The sequence below is a fragment of the Carassius gibelio genome, chromosome A5 (assembly GCF_023724105.1).
Source record: "Carassius gibelio isolate Cgi1373 ecotype wild population from Czech Republic chromosome A5, carGib1.2-hapl.c, whole genome shotgun sequence".
Classification (NCBI taxonomy): Eukaryota; Metazoa; Chordata; class Actinopteri; order Cypriniformes; family Cyprinidae; genus Carassius; species Carassius gibelio.
Window position 1 is genome coordinate 12,155,090 of NC_068375.1, and position 9,092 is coordinate 12,164,181.

Sequence of the window (9,092 nt, forward strand, 5' to 3'; positions counted from 1 at the left end):
GAAGAACAAGCACACTAGAATGCTCAGATAAGTTCCTTTTTTAGAGCGCTCCAGTGAATAGCTGTAATCTTCTTACATTTTCTGTTCTCACTTTCAGCCCCATAGAGGCTGATATAAATCCGTCTGCTTTCACGTGATATCAGAATGGCTTTGTTGTTAGTAAAACTGAGACCTCACCTACATATATATGTCTGATCAAGGGAAAGCATCCACCTCTTTGACTCTAAAGCTAATTGCTTTAAGACACCCAAGCAAATCTGGTCTCGGATCACATCTCCACCATCCACAAAAGTTTTCCTCTCTCTCTCTCTGATTCAGAACACATTGCCCCAAATGAAAGCACCGCTGTGACAGAGATACATGGAGGGCGGCATTAGAGTCAAAAACTGAGCCTGAGATCAAAGGGGAACACAGGAGGCTCTTAATCAGTGAGTTGTGCCAGTGTCAAAACCTGAGTGAGAGGGACTCAGGGCCAACTCATGACTTACCCCATCCCGTCTTGGCCATCCTCAGCGGCAACCCACATCCACAAGCCCCTGTGCTTCCTCACCTCCCCCTCCTTTCTCTGATTTGTCATGTTGTTTAAAGTATAATCCCACCATGGTGCCCCAGCTGTCTCTGATTAGCGCTTGCACGTCAAAATGCCCCTCTGTGGATCAGGCTGCAGGAAGATGAATCGAGCGCAAGCGCTCCATCTCCATATTTTCCAATCAAGCTCCATTAGACGTGGCAAAGCAAGGAGACATCCTCACCTCCAATGCCCTACAGCCAAATCACTGACATTCAGGTTGGGGTCGTGTTACATGCTCATTATATACAGTACAACATTTCCATCTGTCACATTAGGAACTGTCTATGTGGCCAGCACAATAAAGCTGGTTCCTTCCCCTCACCGTCATATTTTACCAGACCGTTGGTCTTTCTAAAATGTTTAAAGGAGTGTAATGTTGTGAGTGTGTAATTTCTTGTGTCACTAACTACATTTGCAAAAATAAGGACTCTTCATCATATGCATTTATTTGGACAAACATATTCACACAGGTTGGGTTGCTCATACAAACAGAGTAATGAAAGCAACACACAAGTAAAAATTCTTATTTTTATTATTTTATTTATTTTTAGTTATTTTATCTCTTTAAGTTAAAATAAACAAATGTGAACAATGTTGCCTTGGCAGTTAGCTGAATGAAATTATATTTTAAATTAAGGGTTTTTCACATTTTTTTCACATTTTGTTTCAAGTAAAAAAAAAAAAAAGGTTTTAATTAAATAAATAAATATTATTCTATTTATGTTATTATCGTTACTATATATTTTTAAATATTACAAATGATTCATTTTTAAATATAATAAAAGGTTTGAGTGACTTAGCATTTTACAATCTTTGATTTGTCAGAAAAAAAGTATTTTATTTATTTATTTATTTTATTTATTTATTTATTTTCAAATATTAATAAGCAGTGGACTAGTTCTTCTAAAATATATAATTTCTAATACAAAATTACAAATACTAATATTCAAATTAATAATAATACAGGTAATATTATTAATAATAAGGTTATGTTGAACTACAAAATAATTAACATTACATTATTAATGAATTTTAAATAATACTGAAAAGACAAATATGATCAACTTGCACTGTAAGAAGAGGTATTTTCTGTTTATTGTTTCATGTATTAAAAGCAAAAACAAAAAACAAATACATCACCTTTAAATGACATATTTTGCATCAACATTTTAATCATCACTGTGCTTGGACAAGAATTAAACAGAATCCAGTCTGGTAGTTGTACCAGTAGAGGGTGTCTTGCTTCTGAGCTGTTCAGACTAATGTTTGGCATTTACATACATCAACCCTCCCTGTTTACAATGATTGGCCACAGTTGAGAACCATTTCTTGATCACGTGGGCATGGCTTTACCATCAGGCACCAATCAAAAACTGAAAACAGATACACCTCATCATACTTGTTGGGAAGAGGGGGAATCATTAATGAGTCTAGTAGCATAGGGCATTGTTATCATTAAATACACTTCCAGACATTGCAGGTGGAAGTGGAGGAAGTCTAGAGAGCAGGACTAGAGCCGCTTTCAATTACACTTTAATGAAAAACCTATACGGCACTGCTGAAGCCCGGGGCAGGGGAACCCGGCACTGTTGAGCCATGAGTTAAACCAGAGATTCAGGCTAAAGATCTTGTTTCCAAATCAGCCCATGAGCACAGTACCACTGAACTGAGATCAGATCAGATATGTTACATATCTGGCTGTCAAAGTTCACATGCTTGGAATGTAATGATATTCTGCTGAGGGGTTGAGCACTGTTAAGTTGAATATGATTCAACCATGTATCGGTGCCGTGCTTTTCTCACAATGGTCCCAAGATGGATCAGAGTATAGGCAACACATTTACAAGAAAACGCACTCATGCACATTTCGTGAGACAGTTCCACGTAAATAACAGCCAATTGTTTTTCTTTCTGTCAGTACATTTGCATTGTTTACCATTAAAATAATTACTATTTTTTATCGTGTATGAAAATACTTGTTATAGATTTTTAACACAATATATCAAACTCAATAGATTTTGTGGCATTAAATATTATTGACTGCAATTATATTGCTGTTATACTGCTTTATAATTTGAATTTGAGTGAGCAAAATAAATTAATACATACATTTCTGAGGTTTGTATGACTGAAATGTGTTGTTGTTTAGTCTTATTCCTTCACTCATATGATTTACAAGAAGCTGCTGTGGCGTTTCATTTATAATTAAAACAAATCTTACATTATAATCATTTGATATATAAAATATTTCTTGTCCTGTCCGATGGAAATTTTAAAAGTACATTTATCTGGATGGGTGGTTATATATTTTTAAGCCAGAAACAGTACAGAAAAATACTTCATAATAATCTATAAGATATGTTTTGCAGTTTATTTCGAAGTTTAGATTCAAGAAGTTTGACTCTCCAGTCAACATGATGAAACACACTCTCTCTCTCTCCATAGACATAGACATTCTATAGGTGTAAAGGTTTTTATACTATACAAACTGTATTTTCTATTCCCTAACCCTACCCATAAACCTACCCCTCACACAAAACTTTAAGCATTTTTTGATTTTTAGTTTAGTTCTGTATTTTTATAAGATGTTTTCCTCATGGGCACCAAAAATGTCCCCACAAAGACTAAATTTAGTGGTATAACTATGCTTGTGGGAGCATTTTGTTCTCATAATGTAGAGAATACCAGGCAGATACACAACACATAACACACAACACACATGCAATGGTCATACAGTAGCCTGAAACAGGCAGATTGGACCCAGGAAACATAAATGTTTCATGAATGTGACTGTATAAAAAAAAAAAAAAAAAAAAAAAAACTACAATCCCACTTCGCCTGTTCCAGATGGTTTGGGAATGGCAGTCAAAAAAGGCCCAAGTCCAGATAACATTATGTTAGTGTGACATGGCGCTCAAGCGCAGAGGCGAAGCGAATCAGGATTTGATTAAGCGAGCGGGCGCAGAAAGCCCAGAGCACAGGGCCAGGCACTCAGCCATGGCACGGCCACAGCAGAGATGCATATCTATGTCGGGACACGCCAATGCAGCGCCCCATTCACTGCTATAATCAACCCAGCCTTGCGCCGGGGCAATGTGAACAGATATGTTTCCAATGCAAACAGCCTGTGCTGCGAAAAGCTTACTTCATCGTTATTAGACGTTGTGCAAAACAAAGGAGGGTTTCATTGCATGCTCTGCCAACCTCATCTTGCATTTTGTAAAGCCCAATTATGTTTCAAAACCAATTCATAATTGTGCTCTGACCTTGTGCTTCACCAAATAAAACATCTGAATTGGTGCATTCAGAAGAAATAAAAGGCTGTTTTATCCTCAAACGTTGCTAGGGCAAATTTCAAATGCGCCTAACAAGTTTAACACTTTTCACACAAGTTTTAAAATTGCAGACCTCCCCTGCTTAGGTTAAATACTGCGACTTTATGAGGATACATGTGAATGTATTTAAGTATGATGATTGTTAAACTGTTCGGTCGAATGAAATTGTAATGTTTTGATGAGCGATAAAGATCTGGCCAAGAGGGGGCATATGAAAAAAGTCTACAGAAACGACCTCACAAATAAGTTTGTAAAGTCATGGCTGAATGGAAAACCATATTTGGAGTAATTTACTCAATCAGAAAGCCATTGCAAAACGAATTTTGATGAGCTCACTATAATTTTTTTTTGCCATGGATTTAGTCGATGGATTTTTGTTTTGTTTTTATTGCAACTTGCCTTTGCGTTAAAAGGGATAGAAAAAAAGTAATTATATATATATATATTCTGAATGTAATAAATACTAAATATTACAATTACTGTTACCATGAGTATTGCTAAATATAAAATGTGTAGAACTTAACCCAGTGAACTGAATGATCCATTCCTTACAATCTGCCAGAGTGTCAGTATACATGAAGTTCTTAAAGACTGACAAGCAACAAATTTGTTAAATGTTATGAAATGCTAACATGAAATGCATGATAGTCTGACAGAATGTGTAACTTTGTCAGTTTGAGTGTGGGAATGTGATTAACCTAGAAGCCGCTCTGGACCTTTGTTCATTTTCGAAATGTGATTTGCTTTGGATTTGCACGAATGAGTGAAACTCCTCAGCTTTGGAAATCAGATTACAGAAGGGCAACACTGGGAAGGGATTCTCTTAATCTTCCAATTTCTCTTGCTCCTTTACTGCCAATTTCTAAAAAACCTGTAGGTGTTCATGAAACAAGCTTATTAAGTGTATTCTGTATTCTACACATTAAAATTAAATGATTTTGTTCACTTATTGCTTTGATGGTCTGTGGATTGCGCTTTTCAAATCCTAAAAATATTTTCCACTGCAGGATATGTGCTAGACAACTCTGCATACGTTATCAAGGCATCTTTAATGGATGTCAAAAAGTATCTCACACCCCTTTATTGGCCTCCTGCTCTTCCTAAACAGAAATGACCTCATATTGGCAGCTCTCTTCTGAATCCAGACCTCCAGGCCCCCACCTTCCTCCCCACACAGACAGTAAGCATTTAACCATCTGCCACTATTTTCCCCGCCTCAGGAGAAAACAGAAACATTCACAATAGCTGAAGAGTGTTGTGGAAGACTTGAAGTGAGTCAAACTCATGCTATTGTAGTTTAATGAGACAGATACGGCTCCCATAATAGCTGGTATTGATCATGTGACATCGCAGTGATAAACGTACCTATCAACGGCTTTGATTTGACATGCATTCCAATTTTAGTATTATTTGCCTAAAACTGATGATTGAAGAGTTAAATTTAACATTTAATTTCAGTCTTAAGATTAATTTACAAAGATGAATGCCACAAAGCTTGTTGATGAGATGTGTGCTTATACTACATGAATGACTTATGATTTTCATTTAGTCATAAAACCATTTTATTGAGATATATATATATATATATATATATATATATATATATATATATATATATATATATATAGCTTTCCACATAGTTAGAGAGAAAAAAAAAAAGAAGAATTTTGAAATACTTTAAGGTCCTGGGTACTAATTTAAACCATGCAATTTAATCACAGCATATGACTGCATGTGATTCATCATTAATCAACTATATGGATATATGGATTTTCCATGTCTTATGCAACAAAACCACTAGGGACTGGTGGTCTCTGGCTTTGTTGGAAAACATGCGCCTCTGCCTTGTTCTGCTCTGGCTTTTGTCTGGTGCTGTTTTGTGTGTGTATGTGTGTGTGTTTGGTTTGGATATCACACAAAGTCTTTCAACAAGACTGTATTGTTTTATATAAATACTATAGTCATTCAAACTTTAAGCTTTCTTGTGGCTTAAATATAAGAAGGTCTCTTTCTTTCATCGCCAGTCTTCCTTCACCTTGATGTGTGTATGGTATGTAAAGCTCCATATTTAATTTTTGACAGGAATGAAAACAAGGGTGTGAGGGATATAAGTGTGTTCAACAGATTGCTATTTTAAAAACATGGCAAAAAAATGGCAGTACACAAAAACATTCTAAAACATATTTTAAAAGTAAAAAAAAATACATTTTGAAAACTGCATGTGATCCTGGTCCTTTATAAAGACTGTAAGTCTATCTTCACAGCATTGTTTTCATCTACATAAAATTAAATATGGCATCTACTCTGACTAAGTCTTAGCGATAAATTGTCACAATAGCATCATGTACCGCCGATGTCATAACAAAAGTTGACAGAAATGTTGATTATACCACAAAAAATAATAAAAGCATAGCAATAATCAAGGTTACAGTGAGGCACAATGGAAGTGAATTGGGGCCAAAAAAAAAAAAATTGTTCGCCCTGAAATGTGAAGCTTAGAATTCTATAATGGGATTGACATTCATACCTAGGTTAAAACTGTTTAAATAATCATTTAATAATAATAATATATAATATTTTACCTAAATAAATAAATAAGTAGAATAAACTGATAAACCAATCATTTATAAAATATGTTTGTTTTACAGTTTTTTGTTATTACATTGTTATGGCAACAATGTTGTGTATGACTTTGCACAGAAGAGGACAGTGAGCATATGTTTACATCTTTGGACTTCATTACTGAAACATTGAGTATTTTAATGTTTATGGTTTGGCCCCTTTCACTTTCCTTGTATGTGTGTCACTGTAACCCAGAATTTTTTTTTTTGTTTTGTTTGTTGTTGTTGTTTTTTTGCCTTTTTAGAGAATAAATGTCACCATGAAATTCATATTAATGACAGTTCTTGTCTCAAAAAAAAGTGTGAATTTTCAAACATGGAAACATCTTACACTTTCATTCTGCATTATTAATATGGAATATGCAGTATCACCCTCTGATGAACCCCAAAGCATGTATATTTCAATCCCTTTCTGTATGACTCCAATGTCATTCGCTGTTTTTCGCCATTTTCCCACTCTTTCCATCAGGTTAGCCCCATGTTCATCAGAGCTCACCACCACATCTGCGATTGCACTCTTAATGTGATCAGTAATGAATGTTGTGTTACATTAAGCCTGAATAAATGGAAGGACAAGCGCAGACTACAAGTGTCCAGGAGTCTGACTTAATCTAATGACAGCCAGGCAGAGACACAACCAATTAGAGGGGCAGAGAGTGGGCCACCGCAGGCTACTGCTGGGACTGCAAATGAATAGAGCAAAATTAAATCAGGGCTCTAATAGATGCGCTGCAGAGAAAAGAGGGAGAGACAGTCAATGCTAAGCATATTAAAGCCTTGTGACCTCCCAACTCCCACTGCTGCTGCCCGCAAAATTTACAGTGGGCCAAATCAAAAGGCCCCATTGTTCAAATAAGGAAGGGGAAGATAGCAGTGTGTCTCTTTGAAAGAATTAGAGCACTATCTATGTCCTAGCAACCTTCATTAAGTGTTTCACTGTCTGTTCTGGTCTGAAAGCATAAATCAAACGACTATGACACAAGCTGAATTCGGATATACATTTGTAGATAGGGATACTCTCTATTGAGAGAAGCTCAGTAGTACCAGGGTATTTCTTTAACATTGAGTACTTTTATGTTCCAAGGATGTTTAAATCATTCCCTAGATTATTAGTTCCTCTTCAGGAACTGGAGCTGCGTCAAAAACGCTATGGGGAACGCGCTTAGCGTGAGCTACTCTGAATATTGTGTGTAATCTGTCCAATGGAAGAGTGTGATGTCACGGGCGGGATGACGTAAGTGACCAGAAAGCTTTAAAAGCACGTGCCGTGCAGCTGGCATCAGCTTTGTGTCTTTCAGCAAACGCTTTGTGGGTGAATGTCCTCAGTTTGTCTTGTGAGTCTTATTTACTGTTGTCTATCTCTGTAAAGCTCCAAAACTTGTCTAAGAGCAAGGCAAAATCCAAGCATTTAAAAGGGCGAATCCAGATCGCATTTCAGGCTGTGTGTTCCTCCCTGCCCACGATATATAATGAGTCTGTCTGATATATAATACAGTCTGTGCATGGTCTGCCTGTGGTCGAAGCATGCTGAGTCGGCTCTCGAGGGGGCCGAATGTCCACATTGTGAAAGATTGCCAATGTGGTTGCTTCGATCCCGGAGGGTTCTCTTCGACGATGCCCTTCAGAGGGCAGCCCCTGCTGGGGTACACTGCATTACACAGTGCCTGTCTCACCTCAGTGCCCTTGGGAGGTCAGTCTTCCAACCCTGCCAGAGTTCTGGTGTGCAGCGGCTTCCAGCGAGCGCCACTCTCAGTATTTTCTGCCCGCGTGTGTAACGGAGCTGAGAGGCTCGCCACCCCTTCGGGGGTCTCAGAAACGGCCAGATCAAAGAAACACCGATCTGGCTGTCGCAGTAACACCAGAGATCAGTCTCGAGAGACTGATTCCCTTAGTAGATTATTTAGCAGCGTGGAAACTACTGCCAAATGTATCTCAATGGGTCCTGCGCAGAGTAGAGAAAGGCTACCGTATTCAGTTGGCTCTCCATCGCCCAGATTCAACGGGGTTGCTCCAACGCTAGTCGGCCCTGAGCAGGCTCTGGTTATGGAACAAGAAGTGTATACCCTATTAAGGAAGGAGGCCATCGAGACAGTTATGACACTGAAGTTCAAAATGCTCATAATCATGCATGTTATAACTCAAATGAGATCCGAGGACTGGTTTGTCACCATAGATCTCAAAGATGCATACTTCAACATCTCCATCCTTCCACTGGAAGTTTCTGAGGTTCGCTTTTCGGGGCGAAGCTTACCAATATCGAGTACGTCCCTTCAGCCTTGCACTCTCACCCCGCATGTTCACGAAATGTGTAGATGCGGCTCTGGTTCCTCTGCGTATGCAGGGCATCCACATTCTCAATTATATCGATGATTGGTTGATTTTAGCTCAATCAGATCAGATGGCAGTTCGACATTAAGATGTCGTTCTTGCACACATGGGGGAGCTGGGTTTGAGACTGCCAAGAAGAGTGTACTTTCTCCAGTTCAGAGAACCGCCTATCTACGCGTAGTGTGGTATTCGACTACAATGAAGGCACGTCTGTCCCCTGCTCATATCGAGTCGATC